The 24,043-nt window shown below is 42.8% G+C and overlaps 1 protein-coding gene across 3 annotated transcripts in view; it reads right to left on the reverse strand.

Moving 5' to 3' along the window:
* Positions 1 to 23,843, reverse strand: part of LOC127159930 (NACHT, LRR and PYD domains-containing protein 12) — an 83,308-nt gene extending 59,465 nt beyond the window's left edge. For 2 of the 3 annotated variants that reach the window (XM_051102619.1, XM_051102616.1), the window contains exon 1: positions 23,766 to 23,843. The gene's annotated coding sequence lies outside the window, so the exon portion shown is untranslated. Of the gene's footprint in view, positions 1 to 2,555; positions 2,573 to 23,765 lie in introns of those variants that run through there. The other variant, XM_051102618.1, reaches the window with a different exon arrangement.
* Between the last annotated feature and the right edge of the window lie 200 nt (positions 23,844 to 24,043).

The following is a 24,043-nucleotide window of genomic DNA, read 5'->3' on the forward strand; positions in this document are numbered from 1 at the left end:
TCAAGTCTGCCAAGCCAAAGCCCACTGTCTGCTACTCCCAGGCCCGTTCACATCACGTCTGCCGCTCCAAGCCTTGCTCACGTCAACCCTGCCGCTGCAGAACCAGTTCACAAAATGGCCGCCCAGCCAGAGCACCCGGCCGAGATGGCCGCCCAGCCAGAGCACCCGGCCGAGATGGCCGCCCTGCCAGATCACCCGACCGAGATGGCCACCCAGCCAGAGCCTCTGGCCAGGAAGGCTATCTCTCCTGAATCCAGTTCCCTCGTCACGGCCAAGAGTGCCGTTCCATGCACCATCGAATCCAGTTCCCTCGTCACGGCCAGGAGTGCCGTTCCATGCGCTAACAAATCCAGTTTCCTCGCAACAGCCAGGAGTGCCGTTCCTGAGTCAAGTCAAGTTACAGCTGCATTTCCTGAGTCAAGTCAAGTGTCCAAGTCCAGTCAAGTTACAGCTGTGTTTCCCAAATCAAGTCAAGTTGCAGCTGTGTTTCCCGAGTCAAGTTGCAGCTGTGTTTCCCGAGTCAAGTCAAGTTACAGCTGCATTTCCTGAGTCAAGTCAAGTTTCCAAGTCAAGTCAAGTTGCAGCTGTGTTTTCTGAGTCAAGTCAAGTTACAGCTGCATTTGCTGAGTCAAGTCAAGTTCCCAAGTCAAGTCAAGTTGCAGCTGTGTTTCCTGAGTCAAGTCAAGTTGCAGCTGCATTTCCTGAGTCAAGTCAAGTTTCCAAGTCTAGTCAAATTACAGCTGCGTTTCCTGAGTCAAGTCATGTTTCCGAGTCCAGTCAAGTCGCAGCTGTATTTCCCGAGTCAAGTCAAACTACAGCTGCTGCTCCAGAGTCAAGTCAAGTTAAAGCTGTGTTTCAGTAAAGTTAAAGCTGTGTCAAGTAAAGCTACAGCTGTATCCCCTGAGTTAAGCAAGGTCTGAGCTGTCGTTCCTGGGTCAAGCCAAGTCAGAGCTGTCATTCCTGAGTCAAGTAAAGTCCCAGCTGGTCTCTACGAACCAAGTCAAATCATTGCTGATCTCCATGAATCAAGTCAAGTCACGGCTGAACTTCCAGAGCCAAGTCAAGTCATGGCTGAACTTCCAGAGCCAAGCCAAGTCACAGCTGAACTTCCGGAGCCAAGTCAAGTCACGGCTAAACTTCCAGAGCCAAGTCAAGTTACGGCTGAACTTCCAGAGCCAAGTCAAGTCACAGCTGAACTTCCAGAGCCAAGTCAAGTCACAGCTGAACTTCCAGAGCCAAGTCAAGTCACAGCTGAACTTCCTGAGCCAAGTCAAGTCACAGCTGAACTTCCAGAGCCAAGTCAAGTCACCCCTGATCTTCATGAACCAAGTCAAATCACTGTAGAGCTCCATGAATCAAGTCGAATCACTGCTGATTTTCACAGGCCAGATCAGGCCACAGCTGATCTCCATGAGCCTAGTAAAGTCACTGCTGATCTCCATGAACCAAGTCAAGTCACAGTCGATCTTCACAAGCCAAGTCAAGTCACTACTGGTCTCTACCAACCAAGTCAAGCTACAGCTGACCTCCACGAACCAAGTCAGGTCATAGCCAGTCACCACAAACCAAGTCAAGCCACAGTCGATATTCATGAGCCAAGTCAAGTCATTATTGTTGTTCCAGAGTCAAGTCAAGATACGGCTGTTATTCCAGAGTTAAGTCAAGATACGGCTGTTATTCCAGAGTCAGTTCAAGACACAGCTGTTATTCCAGAGTCAAGTCCAGTGCGCCCTCCAGAGCCGTAGCTGCCTCCAGCGCACCCTCAAGAGCCGTAGCTGCCTCCAGCGCGCCCTCCAGAGCCGTAGCTGCCTCCAGCGCGCCCTCCAGAGCCTGTGCTCCCTCCGGCGCCGCCCGAACGCCTTCCAGAGCCTGTGATTCCTCCTGTGCTGCCCGAACACCCTCCAAAGCCTGTGATTCCTCCTGTGCCTCCAGAGCGCCCTCCAGAGCCCGTGCCTCCAGCGCGCCCTCCAGAGCCGGATCTGCCTCCAGCGCGCCCTCCAGAGCTGGATCTGCCTCCAGCGCGCCCTCCAGAGCCGGAGCTGCCTCCAGCGCACCCTCCAGAGCCTGTGCTCCCTCCGGCGCCGCCCGAACGCCCTCCAGAGCCTGTGATTCCTCCTGTGCTGCCCGAACACCCTCCAAAGCCTGTGATTCCTTCTGCGCCTCCAGAGCGCCCTCCAGAGCCTGTGCCTTCAGAGCGCCCTCCTGAGCCCGCGCCTCCAGAGCGCCCTCCAGTGACCGCTCCTCAAGAGCACCCTCCAGTGACCGCTCCTCCTGAACACCTTCCAGAGTCCTATCCTCCAGGACGCTCTCCTGAAAACACAGCACCACCCTGGCTCCCAGAAGAACCAACGGCACCCCAGAACTACCAGCACCCAGAGGACGAGAATGTCCAAGAAGACGATTTGGGGTGCCAGGAGGCACCCGTGGAGGGGGGGGTAGTGTCACGTCATCCACGCGATCCCTATCCAGAGCACGCGTGAACCTTCACCTGATCAATGATCACGAGCACCCAGTCACCGCCACAGTATAAATACTTACCTGTGTACTTTACTCACCGGCTGGTATCATTGCTTGTCGCTCTATTTGTGGATGTACACTTCTCAGAGGTTTTGCTTCACGTGGACTTTTCTGGAGGATTCTGGCTTTTATGGATCTGTGAGGAAAGGAAAACAAGCACCTTAAGGAAAGTGACTGAACCGTTTGTGTGGTATGTTCTACCGCTGTCGGTATATCCACCTGTGTAGTCTTAAACGGCTGTGATTTACCTGCTCAAAGGACTTTGCTACTTACCTTTGTTTTCTCATCACCCCTTGTTCTGCACTCCTGTGTGAATAAACTGGTAAAACGTTATCCCTGTCTCTGCCGCTCTGTACAAGCGTGACACAAAGGGGATTACATCTGAATTTTTTCACTCACCCGCCCCCACTTACAGATTTAATTGACTTCTTTCATAAATTGTATTGACTGCTCTAAAATGAGACACCAATGTTTCAGGAGTTTAGGACACAGAATAGGACACATGCTTATTCGATAACTGTTTTATTTCCTATTTGGGTTTATGCATAAACTTTATTTTTTAAGATTGTTTTTTCCAAGGCATTGTTAGAAGCTAGTGTTTTCTGTCATAACTATGCAAACATTTGATTTTAAACCCAGTATCATAGCTATTAAACTATTTCTTATTATGATGTTATTTATGTTATGATCTTGTTATGACATATAGCCCGGTGACCCGAGTTCGATTCCCGTCTTGAGGTCCTTTGCCGATCCTGCTCCCCTCTCTCCTCCCAGCTCTTTCCTGTCATCTCTCTACTGTCCTACCACAATAAAAGGCATAAAAAGGACAAAAAAAAAAAAGCCTGAATTTGTGGTGGCTATGCTTTAAATTAAATTATCACACAGCTCAGACTCATTCAGGGCAACTTAAGTCAATGCTATATGCTTGATATTTTTTCTTGGTGGAAGCTTTGCGTTTGGTTAACTAATAAAATATTAAAGCTTAACTAAATATTATGTGGACAGTTTCTTAATTCTGTCATCCTGGTATCGTGGACTTGCTCTATTGTTTCATACAAACGCAGCTGCTGCCATTTTTTTTTTTTTACTGGATGGATTATAAGATAACTAACAAACTACTACTACTTACTTATGTAAAATGTTATGTAAGAAAACTGGTATGACTGCACTGTATCCCTAAAATGTCTAGTTTGAACTTGCCATTTGCTAGCAACTGATTTCTTCGTGGAAGCTTTCAAATATTTCAACTCAGATCAGTGTTTCGTGTAATTTTGCCACAAAACATCTAAATAATCTATCAAACAGCTGTGTAATTACTGAGATAATGTACATTCAGCCAGTTGTTATCACAAAATAAAGATGTATGTTATCCCTTACTTATTATAATCTTAATTCAAGAGATAAAGGATTTTGAAAGTCTGACAGTAATCAGTGTTTGGTGCTACTGTGAGGTTAACTCTGCCTGGTTTAAATGTTTCAAAATGATTAACAGTTGAAAATATTAGAAATTTAGAAAAGCAATCAAAAAGTAATTGAAAGTAATGTTACATTACTTTAATAAAGTAATTGAAAAGTTACACTACTTATTACATTTTAAATCAAGTAACTTGTAATCTGTAACTTATTACATTTCCAAAGTAACCTTTCCAACACTGCTGTACATACTGTATGTTTGATTCTTCATACTATGTGCATTAGCTAAATGTTTTTATGTGTTATGACATTCAAGAACATTCAAAAACATTCAAAAAGTAACACGACTAAATTTAGCTATAATTGTGGACTTTATGTTAAAGTTTGTGCAGTGTTAAGTGCAATAGCTTTATCAGGGCATACAGTATATATATATATATATATAATGTCTTATTTTGGTTTGTTGCAAATTTTTAGTTTATTGAAAAATAAGTAAAAAAAAAAACAACGCACATTTATAGAAGTATTTAAGTATTTTGAGAACCCTAAGCTACGACACCCTTGAACATAATTGTAATAAATTTCGCTTTCGCCAACCTAGGGATGCCAGTTAAGGCAGTGAATTTAGCTTTCGCCAACCTAGGGAGGTGAAATATGGTAGTGATGGGTACTCGTGTCACAGCTGACGTTATGATTCTTGGATCACGTGTCATTTAATGTGTGGTTATGAGTACATCACATAAGAAAGATTGGTGGGATCTCTAACTTGTAGAACCTCTTCTGTATTATCAACACAAGGAAGACACAAGTTGTAATAAAACAAATTTTATTAACAAGATAGACAAGAGTAATCAACAACTACTAAATGAATACCATGAATGAAGAAGGAATAAAGTGCATAAGATGCATAAAAAGCAAGTGATTATGTTGGGAGTTGCTATATCAGAGCTACATTATCTGGAAAGATAAACTGTTGCTACTCTGAAACAAATAAGGTGAATAACCTTACTATGCATCAAACAAACATGTGTAATTTGTTATCAACTGCAATCAGCTATATAATACCTAATGTAACTTAGATAATCATATACTGATAATATACAACAATGCCAAGGTCTCTGAAAGAGGTTTGGAAGTGATATTTACGTTCGCTGCGGTTGAGTGAGCAGTCCGGTGGCGGCGACTTCTTCCACTGGTTGCGCTGGTGGCAGTACAGTGGGGAAAGGAGCAGGAATCCGTTTCGACAGCCTTGAAGATGAAGCGCTGTAGGATGCTGATCTCCTGGAGCACCAAGGGTCCTAAGATCTGGAACACGCAGATGTGGCCCTGGAGTAGGTGCTGAAGGTCCTTAGCTTGGAACACGCAAGCAAAAGTACCTGAAGTGAAGGTTTGTTAGCCGGAGCTTAACCTTGTTGCAAATGTCTGTGTGTCTTCTGCCTCTCTGGGCTAGACACTCAGAACTTGGTCAATCCGCTTTGTCTCTCTAGGATGGAGACTCAGGATGCTGCATCAATTGTTGTCTCACTGGACGAAGACTCTGAACGTAGATTATCTCTTTCCTCACAGACTAGAGGCTCAGAACGTGGTCGTATCTGTTGCTGCCTCAAAAGCTGGAGACTTGGACTTGGTATCTGTTGTTGTCTCACCTTTGCAGGCCGGAGACTCAGAACGAAGGTTGATCTGTTGCTGTACAGAACGTTGGTGTTTCTGTTAACGTCCCCTGGATGTGCCGGAGACTCAGAATGGGGTGTTTCTGTTGTGTCTTTCCCCTATGGGACCCAGACTAAGAACGGGGGTTCGTTCTGTGGGTGTCTTTTCCTTCACAGGTAGCAGACTCAGAACGTTGGTTGTCCTATTGCAGTCTCTTCCCTTAACGGATGGCAGACTCAGAACATGTGTTTCCTCGACTGGCCGCAGACTCAGAACTTTGGTGCTCTGTTTGTGTCTCTTAGAAATGCCGGGGGCTCAGAACTGTCTTGCTCTGTTGCAGTCTCTTTCCTTGACAGACTGAGACTCAGAACAAGGAGTGTCTTTTGGAAGGGTACCTTTATCCCTTTCCGATGAGGAGGAGATTGCAATTTGGCGCTTCTCCATTTCCATGCTGTGATTGGCTGGTTCCATCAAAGTGGGGAGGACACGTGGTGATCCACCCTTCTTTCGTCCTGTGGAATTTATTTGCATAGTCCAAACACAAAGCTAGAAAAGTGTCACTAAAGTTTTACCGGTGCATTTATCACTTTCCAAACCATAACCATAATGCATTTGGCAATGTTACGAACACATTAAGTCCAAACATGATGGGAGAAAATTGAACTGTCATGCATGCATTCATTTGTACATTAACAGCTAAGTTTGTGTAAGGTGTTGGACTACACATTGCTGTCACAAGGAATACTTATTTCTCTGAATAAGTATAAGATGTGTGTGTTGTAGTGTAGTCAATTTTTTTTTTTCCAACAATATGTTTATTTGTTTTTTTTAGTATTTAAATGACATACAACAGAACATCCTCTCAGACACAAAATACTGTTACAAATACAATAAAAATACAATACAAATTTTACCATATATACTATCGATAATGCCCTTTGACACAAGATATCAGGGACCAACCAACTCATAACGAGCTGGTCAGTGAATGAGTGATATTTCTTAACCATCTTCTTCCTCTTGATCTTCAATTAAGTCTGTACCTTCTGCAAAAAGCATGAAGGGTCTCCAAATACTTTCAAACAAGTCCTTTTTTCCTTTTAACAAGTATGTAATACGTTCCAATGGAAGAGTAGCCAACATCTGTTTAACCCATTGTCCAATACTTGGTCTTCTTATACATTTCCAATGTAGTGCAATCAACATTTTAGCTTGTAACAAACAAATATCAATAAACAGTTTCTCATTTTTTGCATATCCTATATGCTTGGGGTATAGACCTAAAATTATAAAGGAAGGTTCCAAAGGAAGGTCTTTAGAAATAATAGACTTCACCGTTTCCTTTATTTTACCCCAAAATATTTTAATTTCTCTACATTCCCAAATACAATGGAACAGTGTACCCTTTTTGTCTCCACATTTTGTACATATGTCTGGGATATTTGGATTGTATTGGTTTAATCTGGCAGGGGTGACATAAACACGCATAAGCCACTTGTACTGTAACAATCTCAACCGAGAGTTTATAGTTTGCTTATGTGCTTTACGGCAAACCACTTGCCACTCATCTAATGACAAATTTATTTGCAGATCTTTCTTCCAAGCTTCTAATTTCAAGGTTGAATTATCTGGGGAGTGTGATAATAGTAATTTATAAAATTGTGAGATTGCTCCTCTTTTAAGGCTATTTTCACTTATCATTTCTTCTAACTTAGATTTGGGTGGTTTCAATAGATTTCTTTGTTTTGTTCCTATATAACTTCTAAGTTGAAGATACTTGAAAAAATATTTTCTTAGAATATTGTATTTGTGTGCATGTCAAATGACATCATGTTATCTGAGTCTGTTGGATATAGATCTTGAATTTTCTCCAATCCATTTAAAGCCCGTTGTTTAAATACTGCATCGGCTCTCCCCGGGGAGAAAAGTTCTGATTACCCCAAATTGGGGTTAGCCGTGATAAAATAACTGGTTCTTTAATGTGCCTTTTAACATTATACCACACCTTAACCATGTTTTTAACTATTAGGTTTTTAGTTTTCTTCATCAAATTAACTTCTGTATCAGAAAAAAAGGTACAAAGGTAATGGAGGGCTCAAGATGTTACTTTCCATTTCTGTCCACTGGGGAGGGTAATTTTTACAAAAATAGCACCCTATAGATCTGAGCTGAGCTGCCCAGTAGTACCATTCTATGTTTGGGCACATCAAGCCTCCTTCATCGTAGGGTAAATTGAGTAGTGACAGTCTTATTCTAGCACATTTGTTTGACCATATAAAATCAAGAAGCAGTTTCATAAATGCTTTAAACCAGTCAGCAGGGGGTGGCAAAGGAATGTTCTGAAAAACATACAACAATTTTGGAAGTATATTCATTTTGTAAATATTAATTCGACCTATAAGGGACATGGGAAGAAGACTCCATCTGTTGATACTATCTCTAATTTCGTTATGTATCGATTCATAATTATGCTGAACAATTAAATCTAAATTTGGAAGGATAAGTATTCCTAAGTAAGTAAATTTAGAAACTGATTTGAATTGTGATACGGCTACAGGCGGATTTTCTCTCTCTCCTTTATCTAGCAACAAGATGATTTTAATTTGTTTATTACATATCCTGAAATATGACCAAACCCATCAATTAGTTTTAACAAAGTGGGAATAGATGTATTTAATTGTGAAAGGAATAAGATGATATCATCTGCATATAGCGACAGCTTGTGTTCTACCTGACCAACCGTGATTCCGGATATGTGTGAATGTGACCGTACAGCTATAGCCAAGGGCTCCAATGCTAAAGTAAAGAGCAACGGGGATAACGGACATCCCTGTCGACAGCCACGTTTAACTAAAATTGGTTTAGACACGTTCTTATTTGTTAGAATCTCTGCAGTTGGGTGTAAATATAATAGTTGTATCCATTTTCGAAATTTTGGCCCCAATCTAAATCGTTTTAACACATCAAAAAGATAGGCCCATTCTACCCTATCAAACGCTTTTTCAGCATCCAGGGAGAGGAGGGCCGTATCCTTAGTGTTTTCTAATGCTTGAATAACATTAAGAACCCTCCTAACATTGTATAGACCTTGTCGACCTGAAACAAAGCCATTTTGATCCCTGTGTATAATCAATGGAAGGGTTTCCTGTTAACGAGTTGCTAGTAATTTGCTGACTATCTTAAGATCAGAATTAAGCAGGCTTATTGGCCGTTATATTCTCACATTTATCCCTAGATTTTCCAGGCTTAGGCAATAAGATAATTAATGCATTGGCCATTGAGTTAAGGAGGTCCCCAGCTATAAAAGCCTCCTGTAACATTTCCAATATTGGCCTTACCAACTTTCCTTTAAACTTTTTATAAAAGTCGATTGGAAACCCATCAGGTCCAGCTTTTTTACCTGTGCTCATGTTGTCAATTACTTTGATTATTTAATCTTCATGTCTGAGTCTAATTGTCGGCCAAGTTATTCTGTGATAGTTGGTATGTTTAATTTGTCTAAAAATAATTTTTGTGTGTTTAGGTCTGTATGGTCCTGAGAATCATAAAGTTTTTCATAATAATTTCTAAATTCTTTATTTATCTCTATTGGATCCACAATTGTCTCCCCATTTGTATTTATTATTGTTGTTATGTCTTTTTGTGTTTCCAGTTGTTTTATTTGCCATGCTAGAATCTTACCGGGCTTTTCTCCCTGTTCATAAAAAGATTGATTTAACCTAAGTATGTTAGAGGCTGCCCTGTCCGCTGTAGCTTTATTGTATTGTGCTTTTAACAGCAACAGCTCTTTTTCTACATGTGAATTTTTATCTCTAAACAGTTGCTCCTCCAAATACTTTATTTTTTCTTCCAACTGTTGTCTTTTCTTGCGCTGTTCTTTAGATTTTGAAGAGGTATAAGAAATGATATAACCCCTTATGCAAGCCTTAAAGGCATCCCATTTGATACAAGCTGTGGTTTGTGTTGTGTTTAAACAAAAATATTCATCAATTTTATTCCCTACATATCCTACGAAAGATTCATCCTTGAGCCATTTTTGGTGTAAGCACCATCTAGGAGGGTCTATCAATAAATCTTTATGAATATATTTTATATTGCATGAAGCATGGTCTGAAATTGTTATATTATCATAGAAACAATCTCCCATATTAGGCAACAAGTCTACCGAAATCAGAAAGTAATCTATGCGGGAGTATGTGTTAAATGTTTTGGAGTGACAAGAGTATGTAATATCGATAGGATTTTGATGTCGCCAAATATCTACCATCTGTAACTCCTTCATAAAATTCTGTATGACTTCTCTGCTTTTATGATGAGTCTGGTCAATTTCCGTGGATCGGTCTAGGATTGGATTCAAAACACAGTTCCAATCTCCACCAATAATAATTTTACCTGAGAGAGAAGAAATGGTTAGAAATAAATTTGTAAAGAATCGATCGTCATCTATATTTGGTCCATACACATTCACTAAGTTAAAATTTTTATGTAAAATTGATCCCTGAATAATCAAGTATCTTCCGAATTTATCTTTTATAATATTTGTAACGTGCAAAGGCATCGATTTATGAACCAGTGTAATTACACCTCGAGCTCTTGATGTCACGGTTCAGGGTGCCTTCCCTGCTCCTCTCGCTGTTTGTGTTGTTCGGCAGCTTGTGGTCTGGGCAATCAGCGCTGATGGTGCGGCGGGATTGCGCAGATCACGAGCTGACTCGCTACCACCTGTGGCTTATTTCCCCACGCCTTTATATGTCCCCACTTTTCCTTTCCTCGCTGTGAGTAGATTGTTTTGTCCTTACCTGTGATTTGTGTCACTCTCACGCTGCAGTCTGATCCTCTGTTCTCTTGTGCTGCAGGATTCTTAGCGCAGTTCCAGCCGCTTGGACCAACTCTGGAATCTCTGTTTTTCCTAAGCAAGCAGTTAAATATTGTTTATGTTATTTTGTGTTTTTTCGCTGCCGGCTAGCTCTGGTATCTCCGCTTCTCCTAGCAGTGGTTAATTATCGTTTGGGTCATTTGGTGCTTTGTCGCTGCCGGCCAGCTCTGGAATCTCCGCCTAGTCTACGGCGGTTTACTATTGTTTGTGTTACTTTGTGTTCTGAGGCAACAAGAAATAAACTTTACTATTTCTAACTCTGCATCTGAGTCCTTTATCACCCTCACCCCTTGACAGAATCTACTCACCAGTTATGGATTCAGCAGAGGAAACGGAGCTGCGCCGAGCCCTCTCTCAGCAGGGCATTCTACTCGGTCGGCAGCAGGAAGAACTCGAGGCTTCTCGCCACGCCTATGCAGAGGTTTCGCTCCAACTCAGCCAGCTGGTGGAACGGCTGGACCAACTACAGGCCAGCGCTTCTTCAGCTCAGGCTGCTGCACCCGTTCCTGGCCCGGAAAGAGCCGTTTCTCGCCACGCTGAGCCGCGGCTTAACCCGCCCGCTCCTTACTCGGGTGAGCCCAACTCATGTCGATCATTTCTGTCCCAATGCTCGCTGGTTTTCGCTCTCCAGCCTTCCTGTTTCCCCACGGAGCTATCCAGGGTAGCGTATGTCATCACGCTCTTGGTGGGTCGAGCAAGGGAGTGGGGCACTGCCATGTGGGATGGCGAACACGCTTGCTGCGGATCGTTCGAGGCGTTCTCAGGGGAGCTGCGCAAGGTATTCGATCACTCGGCTCGAGGGATTGAGGCGGCTAGAGCATTGTCGGTGCTTCAGCAGCGCGAGCTGTCCGTGTCCGTGTATTCCATTGAGTTTCGCACGCTCGCTGCAACCTGCGGCTGGAACGAGAAAGCTCTCTGGGATCGCTTCCTCCACGGCCTGGCTGAGCATGTGAAGGACGAGATCTATTCCCTGGAGCTACCTACTGGCCTAGACGGGCTGATCGATCTCGCGATTCGGGTCGATGACCGGATTACTCTCCGCTCCCGGCACCGAAGAGGGGGATTTCCCCGCGAGCGCGTCACGAGCGCTGAGTCAGTAACGGCTCGTGACACTGTTTCTCAATGCCTCGTCCTCCCGGAGGAGGAGCCTATGCAGGTCGGAAGAGCGCGACTTACGGTGGGGGAACGACGCCGTCGCCTGGCCAACAGGTTGTGTCTTTACTGCGGGGAGGCGGGGCATGTGGCAGCTGCGTGCCCTGTAGCGGGGCAACGCTCATCACGCAAGGAAGAGCATGGGGTGAGCGTTACATCGACTCGACTGCCATCTGGTGGTCGAGCCGAGTTTCTTGCTTCTTTACGGTTCGGGGGAGCTGCTTTTCAGGTATCGGCATTAATTGACTCTGGAGCAGAGGGCGATTTTATGGATTCTGGATTGGCTACGCGCCTGGGGGTTTCGTCCGTTGCCCTGGCCAAGCCCATTTCGGCTAGAACACTTTGTGGCACCCTACTCACTAAGATCACTCATGTCACCAAATTCATCACATTAACCCTGTCTGGTAATCACGCTGAGGAGATCCGATTCTTCCTCATTAACTCGCCCACCACCCCTGTGGTGTTAGGTCACACCTGGTTGGTTAAACATAACCCCCACATCGATTGGGCCCACAGTTCCGTGTTGGCTTGGAGCCCTTTCTGTTTAGCCCAATGTTTGGGTGCTGCGTTTTCCCCTGTTATGTCTTGTTCTGTGTTGCAGGAGGAGCTGGTGAGCCTGGCGGATGTACCGGAGGTTTACCATGACTTGAGGGCGGTGTTCAGTAAGTCCCGAGCTTCATCTCTGCCTCCGCACCGCCCGTATGACTGTGCGATTGACTTGTTGCCTGGCACGTCTCCACCTAGGGGGCGCCTTTACTCTCTATCTGGCCCAGAGAGGGAGGCCATGGAAAGGTATATTCATGATTCTCTGGCAGCTGGCATTATCCGTCCCTCTTCCTCTCCAGCTGGGGCGGGGTTCTTCTTCGTGGAGAAGAAGGATGGTTCTTTGCGCCCCTGTATAGATTATCGGGGGTTGAATGACATCACGGTAAAGAATCGTTATCCTTTGCCGTTGATGTCATCGGCCTTTGAGCTCTTGCAGGGGGCAACCATCTTTACGAAGTTGGACCTCCGCAGTGCTTACCACTTGGTTCGGATTAGGGAGGGGGACGAATGGAAGACCGCCTTTAACACCCATACTGGGCACTTTGAATACTTGGTCATGCCCTTTGGCCTTTCAAACTCCCCAGCGGTCTTCCAGGCACTCGTCAACGACGTGCTCAGAGACATGGTCGACCGGTTTGTTTTTGTGTACCTCGACGACATCCTGATCTTCTCCCAAAACGAACGCGATCATGTCCAGCACGTCAGGCGAGTGCTCCAGCGGCTGCTGGAGAATCGTTTGTTCGCTAGGATGGAGAAGTGTCAGTTTCACGCACAGTCAGTTCCGTTCCTTGGGTTTGTTCTCTCGCCTGAAGGCATCCGGATGGACCTCGCCAAGGTAGAAGCGGTTGCTGATTGGCCTACCCCAGATAGTCGCAGAGCGGTCCAGCGTTTTCTGGGGTTTGCCAATTTTTACAGGCGGTTCATTCGGAACTTTAGTCAGGTCGCCCTTCCTCTGACGGATCTCACCTCCACTAGGAAGCGGTTCTGTTGGTCGTTGCAGGCACAGACTGCGTTTGAAAATCTGAAGAGTCGATTTATTTCGGCTCCCATTTTAACAACCCCTGACCCATCCCGGCAGTTCATTGTTGAGGTGGATGCGTCTGAGGTGGGGGTTGGGGCCGTGTTGTCTCAGAGATCACCTTCTGACGAGAGAATACACCCCTGCGCCTTCTTTTCCCATCGTTTAACCCCCACGGAACGGAACTACGACATTGGGAATAGGGAGTTACTAGCTGTCAAGCTGGCGCTGGAGGAGTGGCGTCACTGGTTAGAGGGCGCAGGATTTCCGTTCATCGTTTGGACCGACCACAAAAACCTAGAGTACATCCGCACAGCCAAAAGAATGAATTCTAGGCAGGCTCGCTGGGCATTATTTTTTGGACGTTTCAGGTTTACTATTTCTTATCGCCCAGGCTCTAGGAATGGTAAACCTGATGCGCTGTCGCGGATTTTTGAGGCTAAAGTTAGTCCCGCCCCCCCTGTGGCTATTCTGCACCCCGAACAGGTGGTGGTGGCAGCGGTCACCTGGGGGGTGGAGTCCAGAGTCCGCACCGCACTAGGCGACGCTACTGTCCCCGCGGGGTGCCCAGAGAGCCTGCTGTTCGTGCCCCAGTCGGTCCGAACTAGCGTCCTACAGTGGGGCCACTCCTCTAGCCTAGCTTGCCATCCTGGAGCGACTTGCACTCATAGGTTAATCAAGCAGCGGTTTTGGTGGCCGTCCATGGCGCGGGATGCTCGGCGGTTCGTGTCGGCCTGTCCGATTTGCGCTGCGGGTAAGGGCTCCAATCGACCCCCAGCAGGGCTACTCCAGCCGCTGTCAGTCCCTTCGCGACCCTGGTCACACATAGCGATGGACTTTGTTACGGGCTTGCCCCCTTCTAATGGCAAGACTGTAGTCCTCACTGTGGTGGACAGGTTCTCGAAGGCGACCCACTTTATTCCCCTCCCCAAATTACCTTCAGCGAGGGAGATGGCGTCTATTGTCTTGGATCACGTCTTCCGTATTCATGGCCTCCCGGTGGACGTGGTTTCTGACAGGGGTCCCCAGTTTGTGTCTAAATTTTGGACAGAGTTCTGTCGACAGCTGGGGGCGACTGCGAGCCTGTCCTCTGGATACCACCCGCAGACCAATGGTCAGGCTGAGCGTGCCAACCAGGATTTAGAGAGTGTTCTGCGCTGTGTGGCGTCCGCCGAACCGTCATCTTGGAGTTCCAGGTTAACCATGGTCGAGTATGCGCATAACTCCCTCCCGGTCTCGTCTACGGGGTTATCTCCCTTTCAGTGCTGTTTAGGCTACCAGCCACCATTATTTCCCTCTCAAGAATCCGATGCTGTTGTTCCTTCCGCGCATGCGTTTGTTCAGAGATGCCTCCGTACTTGGAGGATCGCCAGAGAAGCCCTTACTCGGACTGGCGAGAGGAACAAAGCGTCGGCGGACCGTCACCGTATCAAGCCCCCACTTTACGTGTGTGGCCAGAAGGTCTGGTTGTCATCTAAGGACATCAACTTCAGACTTCCCTCACGTAAACTGGGACCCAAATTTGTTGGACCGTTTATTATCACTAAGGTGCTTAGTCCGGTGACGGTGCGGCTCAAATTAACCCCCCAGTTTAAAAAGATCCACCTGGTGTTCCATGTTTCCAAGATCAAACCCGTCTTTCGATCCCCCCTTGAACCCCTGACCTCTGCCCCCCCGCCTCCTAGACTCATCGAGGGGTCGCCAGCCTATACGGTGTGGCGGCTCATTGATGTTAGGCGTAGGGGTAGAAGTTACCAATACCTGGTAGACTGGGAGGGTTATGGTCCGGAGGAGAGATGCTGGATTCCAGCTCGTGACGTTCTGGACCACGCCCTCATTGATCAGTTCCATCAGCGTCATGGTGAGACCTCAGGTGGGGGGTACTGTCACGGTTCAGGGTGCCTTCCCTGGTCCTCTCGCCGTTTGTGTTGTTCGGCAGCTTGTGGTCTGGGCAATCAGCGCTGATGGTGCGGCGGGATTGCGCAGATCACGAGCTGACTCGCTACCACCTGTGGCTTATTTCCCCACGCCTTTATATGTCCCCACTTTTCCTTTCCTCGCTGTGAGTAGATTGTTTTGTCCTTACCTGTGATTTGTGTCACTCTCACGCTGCAGTCTGATCCTCTGTTCTCTTGTGCTGCAGGATTCTTAGCGCAGTTCCAGCCGCTTGGACCAACTCTGGAATCTCTGTTTTTCCTAAGCAAGCAGTTAAATATTGTTTATGTTATTTTGTGTTTTTTCGCTGCCGGCTAGCTCTGGTATCTCCGCTTCTCCTAGCAGCGGTTAACTATCGTTTGGGTCATTTGGTGCTTTGTCGCTGCCGGCCAGCTCTGGAATCTCCGCCTAGTCTACGGCGGTTTACTATTGTTTGTGTTACTTTGTGTTCTGAGGCAACAAGAAATAAACTTTACTATTTCTAACTCTGCATCTGAGTCCTTTATCACCCTCACCCCTTGACACTTGATGTAAATGATGATGCATACAGCGATCCCTGCCACCTCCTGCTAATTCTGATATTTTCCTCCTCAAGAGTGTGGGTTTCCTGCAGAAAGACTATTTTAGAGCCAAGATCTTTTATTTTGTTCATAACCTGCTTAATCTTTTTAGGTGTACCCAAGCCTCTGCAATTCCAGGAAGTATATTTAATTTCAAATTTTTGTGTCATCTAAACAAACATACAATAGTCTTATTTTTACACTATATATATGTGTCTGAGAGTTAACACACACTAGAACATTAGAGCTAAATGCTGCAAACAGCACAAACATCACAACAACAAAACCCCCCAACCCAGCTAACTGGGTAAACCCCTGAAATACACTACTTCCAACCGCGAACATCGTTAGATTCCTAGCATCTAAACTATTGTCTCAACGTTCACCTGCAACTGTATTCAAGTAATGTATCCTTTTTGAACAGTACTTGCATTTGTACTTCGGTAATGCCTTATCAAAATACCTACCCTGTGTAGTTGGCAGTGGCAGTACCTATTAACATAAGTCATTCTGTTTCTACCATTTCCATTTGGATCTTCTGGGTAAAGATTTTGGCCTCCACTGGGGAAGTAAACTTGTGGACTTTCTCTTTATATGTCAGCACCAACGTGGCTGGGGAAAGAATGCCATGCCTCACTCCTAGCTTACGCAGTTGATCGCGAACAACATCGAACTGCTTACGCTGCCTGTGCACCTCCATAGCGACATCAGCAAACAACTTCACACGCTGATTCTTATAGAAGATATCCTTCTTTGTTTTGGCAGTTCTTAATACGATTTCTTTCTGCTTGTAGTTAAGAAATCTCATGATTACCGTTCTCGGTGAGGTATTGGTGTCTCTCTTTGGCCCGATGCGGTGGGCCCTTTCCAGGACTAAAGGGTGACGCATTGGGTTTAACTCCAGCGCGTCTGGCAACCAGCTCTCCAAAAAGCCGCACATGTCAAATCCCTCAGAATTTTCAGGGAGACCCACCAGCCTCAGATTATTCAAACGCAATCTTGTTTCCATATCGACCACTTTGTCCTCAAGGTGTTTATTTCTTGTCTGTAAGCTCTCGACCACCGTTTTCAAGTCGACCTGCTCGTCTTCCACGTTAGACAGACGCACCTCTGCCCCAGCCATCCGCTCTGTACATTCAGTCACCTCCTTTCTTGTTTCTTCTATAGCTTTAAGTACCCCATCAAATCTTCCGGTGAACTCGCTTTTCAAATTGTGTATCTCTCCCAATATCTCATCTTTAGCCATATTCAGGAGCTGTTGGTCTTTGCTGGGTGGAATCAGCGCTTCATTGTTCACATCACCTCCGTTAGCTTCTGTGCTAGCAGCATTAGCGTCCTTCGTAGTGTTAGCTTCCCTGCTAGTTGGCTGCTCTGCGCCATGCGCTCCAAAGCTTGTTAATTTGGATTGTGTTGTTGATTTAGGCTTATCTCTACTGCCTCTTCCAGTGCCAGGCATTTCTGCGTCAATTCCACAGTTTCGGAGAGTTTTTGGTTCAAGTATAAGGATTAGACAGGATTGTTGTAGAGAGCAGGCTCGAACGTGACCCACTAGCTTGCGGCCATACCAGGAAGTCAGTGTAGTCAGTTTTAAGGTTTGAAAACATAGTTATGAATGGATTTGGATGGATCTCCATGATCTCTCTTAGTTTCACCCACTGCTGCTGCATCTGGAGGTCCTAAGGAATTTTTATGGTCGGTCACAGGCCAAACCCTTAGGAACAGTCTCAAGGTGGGTGAAGGGCACAAACTGCATTTTGACCAATAGGAAGTTCTGTCCTTCCCGGGCTTTGCACCAAATGTGGTCTTCTTGTGCTCTAAGAGGTGTCTGGCTGTTGTCCTGGCATCTTTATCTGATGCCGTTGGACAGTCTGTTTATGTTAGTTCACCAAGATCCAATCAAAATGTAGCAAACCTATGTCCAGTATTGTAGTCAGGGAGGGCTCCTGCCATAAACTGGGCCCTGGAATGTGCTGTCCACTACATAATAAACTAAAACATACATACATTCATACATATATACATACATATATACATATATACTAGAGGTGTGACGAGACACTTATCCCATGAGACGAGACACGAGACTGGGTTCACAAGAACGAGACGAGACGAGATTTTTAAAACTTTTTTAAAGAAATCCTCAATGATGAAATATAAAGGGGAAAATAGTATTTTACTTAACTGAAAAACACAAAATGCAAAAAATATAGGTGTATTTTTAATGAACTTGTACTTTTAAAAAATTAAACTTCTATTTTAATGAATTATATGCAGTAATAAACATGTATAAACTGGATTCTGGATAAACTTAAAAATAACGTTTTTTTAATAAATTGGAGAGCACGGTTTTCTCTTGATTCTGAAGAAAAGATTAGAAATCTAAACAAAATAATTTACTAGTGGTTCTGACAAAATCTTATTGCATAAGTCTTTTTAAAAATATATTCGAACAAAATTAAAAAGAAAAAAAAATGAAATCAGTGTCTCAATTACATACTGTTAATTTGACTGAGTTTGACATTCAAACTCAGAAGTCAAAACAGCAGTATAGTCATAGTCATAGTCACCTTTATTTATATACCGCCTTTAACAATACAGAATTGTGGCAAGGCGGCTGTACAGTATTAAATAGGAAACAGTACATCAACAATGCCAAAGGCAACAGTAAACACTCACATTTTAGGTAAAGGTAGTTAATCAAAATCATTAAAATAAAATACAATATTGTGTTTAAAGAAAGTGTCCCCAACTAAGCAAGCCAGAGGCGACAGCGGCAAGGAACCAAAACTCCATCGGTGACAAATGGAGAAAAAACCTTGGGAGAAACCAGGCTCAGTCGGGGGGGCCAGTTCTCCTCTGGCCAAAAGTTCCCGTGGTCCTGTGCCGACAGCCGTCTAGGTGATGTGGTCTTCACTGTGGATCCGTCTCTGGGGCTCATCTAGTTGATGTGGACTCCGCTGACATTCAGGGCGGTAGAGGTCGTCTCTAGGTGCCGATCCACCATGTGGGCTGGGTTCGGACTGGATCCGGGGGCTGCAGTGACCATCTGATCTGGATACGGACTGGATCTGGTGGTTGATGTGACCTCGGAATAAGAGAGAAACAGACTAATATTAGCGTAGATGCCATTCTTCTGACGATGCACTGAGTACATCGGTGTTATGGGAAGTGTTCCCGGTTCCGGTTGACCTAATTAGTGCAGCCTAACAATCCTTTAACGGATTTGAATTATAAGAATATGTTAATTAGTTATTAGTGTAAGCAAGGTTAAAGAGATGTGTCTTTAATCTAGATTTAAACTGACAGAGTGTGTCTGCGTCCCGAACATTGTAGGGTAGATTGTTCCAGAGTTTGGGTGCTAGATAAGAAAATGATCTGCCGCCCGCAGTTGATTTTGATATTCTCGGTATTATCAAATTACCAGAGTCTTGAGAACGCAGCGGACGTGAGGGACTATAATGTGATAAGAGCTCGCTCAGGTACTGAGGAGCTAAACCATTCAGGGCTTTGTAAGTAATTAGCAAGATTTTAAAATCTATACGATGTTTAATAGGGAGCCAGTGCAGTGTAGACAGAACCGGGCTAATATGATCATACTTTTTGGTTCTAGTAAGAACTCTAGCTGCTGCATTTTGGACCAGCTGGAGTTTGTTTATTAAGCGAGCAGAACAACCACCCAATAAAGCATTACAATAATCTAACCGTGAGGTCATAAATGCATGGATTAATGTTTCAGCATTTGACATTGATAGCATAGGGCGTAGTTTAGATATATTTTTGAGATGGAAAAATGCAGTTTTGCAAATACTAGAGATGTGGTTTTCAAATGAAAGATTACCATCAAATAGCACACCTAGGTTCCTAACTGATGACGAAGAATTAACAGAACAGCCATCAAGTATTAGACAGTGTTGTAGGTTATTACATGCTGAGGTTTTAGGCCCAATAATTAACACCTCTAGTATGTTCCTCTAGGGGGCAGTAATACAGGACACTCTTTGGAAGGTTTCACAAGCGATTTTTAATGTCAATATTGTGACTTCTGCATCACTTTTGACAATGAAAACTACTGCAAAATATTCTTTATTAAATCTGTAAAACGACACAGTCTTTAAACCGGAGATAGAAGATTGTATTTATTTTTAACTAAATTATGTATTGCTTTTATTTTTAATAGTATGTCTCAGCTAGAAATATTTCATATTCTGGGAATGTTTTCAGCAGCAAGTTTTATTTTAGTTTCCATAATATTCTCCTAAAGGTAGGATCACATTCTCTAAAAACATTCCACAAATGTTTATTGATAACATTGTAAGAACATTATCCTCTAACATTCTAATAAAAATTCCCATCACACTAGATGTGGACTTACATTGCTCAAATGTCACATTTTGGTTGAAAGTGAAAACCCAACCTTTGTTTGAAGTCAAGCTCCAGCATCTTTAAATAACTCCAAAAACAGCATTACCAGCTTCACTTATTATAAACCAGATTGGCTTTATTTCTGTCATACATTTACACAAGTTTTTATTGAAATTAACAGAGGTTTGGATGTTGATTGAAAGTAACGGTTTGGTTTGATGTCACCATTATGGTGAGAAGCATTTGCTTTAGTTGGACAATTTGACACTTTTCAATCTTTTCTTTAGCAGTTGTAACTGTATTTGTCATGGCAAGAACCACAAGAAAGACTGTGGTCATGTAATGTTGAGTACTTGATGTTAATCGTCATGTAGTGATCTGATCACATCTAGAGTCTAATCTATGTTATTAAATTCATATTAGTGACTGTAGTAATGTGCTTTAACTGTATAAAATCCAGCAATGTTCTGATCAAATAATCTACATTTTTACTTCAATTTTTTTTTTTTTTTTTTTAACATTTTAAACTATGTGGTACTTCGATAGACACAAACATCAAGAATCAGTGTATGAATCTCAACAAAGGTGACATGCTTCATGCCGCAATGCATTCTGGGAGCCCTAGATGAGTTTCGTATGATGCAGTCACAATACATTGCAGCAAGTCACCATTGTTGAGATTCATACACTGATACTTTATGTTTGTGGCAAAGAAACTTTGTCAGCTTTAAAATTTTCTAATTAAAGCTCCTTTTAAAGATTTTTTAAGATTACTATGATTATAGATTACCACCAGGTGACCACATTTTCTCATGTTGTTTTTGCCATAACAAGCAGAACTACAGCAGCTAGAGAAAAACATTTAAAGTCAAGAGTCAGTTTTGATTAACTAAAGCAAACACTTCTCACCATAATGGTAACATCAAACCAAACTATTACTTTCAAATGGACATTGACGTTTAAACCTCCGTTAAACTCAATAAGACCTTGTGTAAATAAAGGTTGGGTTTTTACTTTCGACCTAAATTTGAATTCTGAGCATCATTTGAGTCCACATCCAATATCCAATGTGAATTAAAATGTTAGAGGATAATGTTGTTATTATTAAACATTTGTAGAATGTTTTTAGAGAATGTTATTCTACCTTTTAAGAGAATATTCTGGGAACTAAAATAAAACTTGCCACTGAAAACATTACCAGAACATAGCATAATGTTCTCTAAGTATTCTTACAACAATAACATTCCTAGCTGGGTTGTTCTATTATAGTTCTGTGGCTAAAACCACCACCAAAATGTTTGCTATTTGTAACAAGACACAGCCTTTAAAGTTGTGATATAAAACAGTGTCATAAATATATATTTATATATAAATATTATATATATATATATTAGATTGATTTTCAAATTCAAGTCAATGCATCAGCAAAATAACACTTTTGCCAGCTTTGACTAAATTGTTCAATTTCAAAAGCATGTGTTCTGTTATAGTTCTGTGCCTAAAACAAATATAAAATTGTTCTTATAAAAACAGAAACAAGACACACACCATGAAGGTGATACAGAAGTGTATTTATTTTAAATGAATTTATTTATTGGTTTATTTCAAGAACAACTTTTTGGTGTCATAGTTCTGTGAATACAATGAACATTAAAATGTTCTCACAAGGACCTGGAATAAACCTTCTGCATAACCACTGGATTATGGAATGATAATGATATTTAATATTTTTTTTGCTTTTATTCATTTTATTTATTTAATAATAGTAATAACATATAACCGCAATCACATATCTTGTTTACAGTATTTCTTATTTAAATGCAAGTGAGCGTTATAAGTGTTTGTCTTTATATCTTTATCACATTGGTGCACAAATTGCTCTTGTTTTGTTAACTAAAAAAAAAAAAAAAAAAAAAAAAACATTCAGAAGGGAAACCATTAAGCATTTTATCCTTTCACATGTACTTTGTAGACGGTCCCTAGCTGACCTAAACGCAAGCTCCCCGCTGCTACAGCATTTATGCGTTTCAACATATCGATGAGGATTAAAACAACTAAACTGCGATGTGTTCAGTTCTACCTTCTAATGCTTTTCAGAAAAAGCCATTTTGTATGCAATTGTACTCATTCACTAAGAATGTATTGAAGTTTTTCGCGGCTGAATATCTGTCTAACATCCAACGTCAAACGTCAAATCAACTTTATATCGGTATGAGCAGCAGCATGAAATGTTAATGTCTTTAACATTTGTTTCACATTGTAAACGTGGAGCGTGAACAGCGCGATGTAAAACAGTCATAATATTATCTATTATTTTACTGTACATGTAACTATTATCCCAGCCAACACATCCATGTGGGGCCCATAAGGGTTGCAACTGGGCCGATATCTGGGGCCCACACGGGCTAACCAACTGGGAACCAGCTAATTTTGTCCTCAGTTTCCATGCTGGCCCTCCATGGGTTAGCCCAGATGGGCACCATATACACAGCAAAACACCTGATGTTAATAAGCAGAATCACCAAAGGAGAAAACCAAAATTTTTAAACAACCATTATAGTGGTCAGTGTTTGCATTAGTTGGGCTCTTGACCCTTAAATCTCAATATTAGGTCTTGTTTGGCTGCAATTACTGAGTTATAACAGCCAGACAAGCAAAGAGCAAAAGTCAATAAGATGGCATTGACTGTGCTTGACTTAATCATCATATAGTGACTTGAGTATTTAACATAGAATTTCCTTACAGATTAAAAAAAATAACTGTGAACAACAGATCAATCAGTTTTGCCATAATCAGACAGATGATGAAAAAAAGTTTATCTTAATTTAGACACACAGACATGAAGAATCAGTGTGAGAATCACAACAACGGTGACCATCAAAAAGCGTGTTGTAGCCAATCAGAACTCATCCATGACTCCCATCATGCATTGCGGCATGAATAAATTATGAGAGTTCAGAGTTGATCTGTTTATCTGAATATGCCGTTTGTCACCATTGTTGAGATTCATGGGCTGGTTTTTGATGTCTATGTGTGCCTAGGTGAAATATTTCTTTTTAAAACCGGTTGTAAAAAAAAAATCTTTCCAAAATGTATAGGAAGTGGTAGATCTTCTGTGGATTGTCAAGGCTATTACAATAAGCAAAAAAAAAAAAAAAACTAACTTAGAGATTAGACTTTAGGTGATTTACGTCAAACAATGAATATGTTAAAACATAAATCACCTGGTGACTTGAGCTCTTGGCTTGTCTGGCTGTTTCAACTCAAATACAGCAGCCAAACAAAATCTAGTATTAAAGATTTAAGGGTCAAGAGCCCAACTAATGCAAACACTGACCACTATAATGGTTGTTTAAAAATTTTGGTTTTCTCCTTTGGTGATTCTGCTTATTAACATCAGGTGTTTTGCTGTGTATATGGTGCCCATCTGGGCTAACCCATGGAGGGCCAGCATGGAAACTGAGGACAAAATTAGCTGGTTCCCAGTTGGTTAGCCCGTGTGGGCCCCAGATATCGGCCCAGTTGCAACCCTTATGGGCCCCACATGGATGTGTTGGCTGGGATTGTTACGGTGGTGCTTAGAAGCCGTTGCGCACATACTGCACATTACTAGAGCACCTGGTATCACCTGGAGTAACGAAAAGACATTAACAGGTAAGTCTGAGTTTAACCTGAGATCTGTTTAGATGCAAATAAACCGTACTGGTAGTATAGCTATGAAACATTATAAACTTACAGTAATACGAGCAAGTATTTCTTCATTTTCTTTTGTTTCCTGCTGTCGAATCCTCTGGAATGGTGTCCAGACATTAATAGTATTGCTTTCGATTTCACTTTAGGTAAAAGAAAACAGCGCCACACAATGAAGGTGATGACGTTGCCCTCCAGGATACTTGCTTTTGACGTACTATTAGCTACTGCACTAGAAGTGCCACTGAAAGCACTTACAATAAAATAAGCTATCAATTATTAAAATAAATAAATAAATAAATAAAATCTGTTGTTCCCTTGCAG

Source organism: Labeo rohita, unplaced genomic scaffold, assembly GCF_022985175.1.
Source record: "Labeo rohita strain BAU-BD-2019 unplaced genomic scaffold, IGBB_LRoh.1.0 scaffold_265, whole genome shotgun sequence".
Classification (NCBI taxonomy): domain Eukaryota; kingdom Metazoa; phylum Chordata; class Actinopteri; order Cypriniformes; family Cyprinidae; genus Labeo; species Labeo rohita.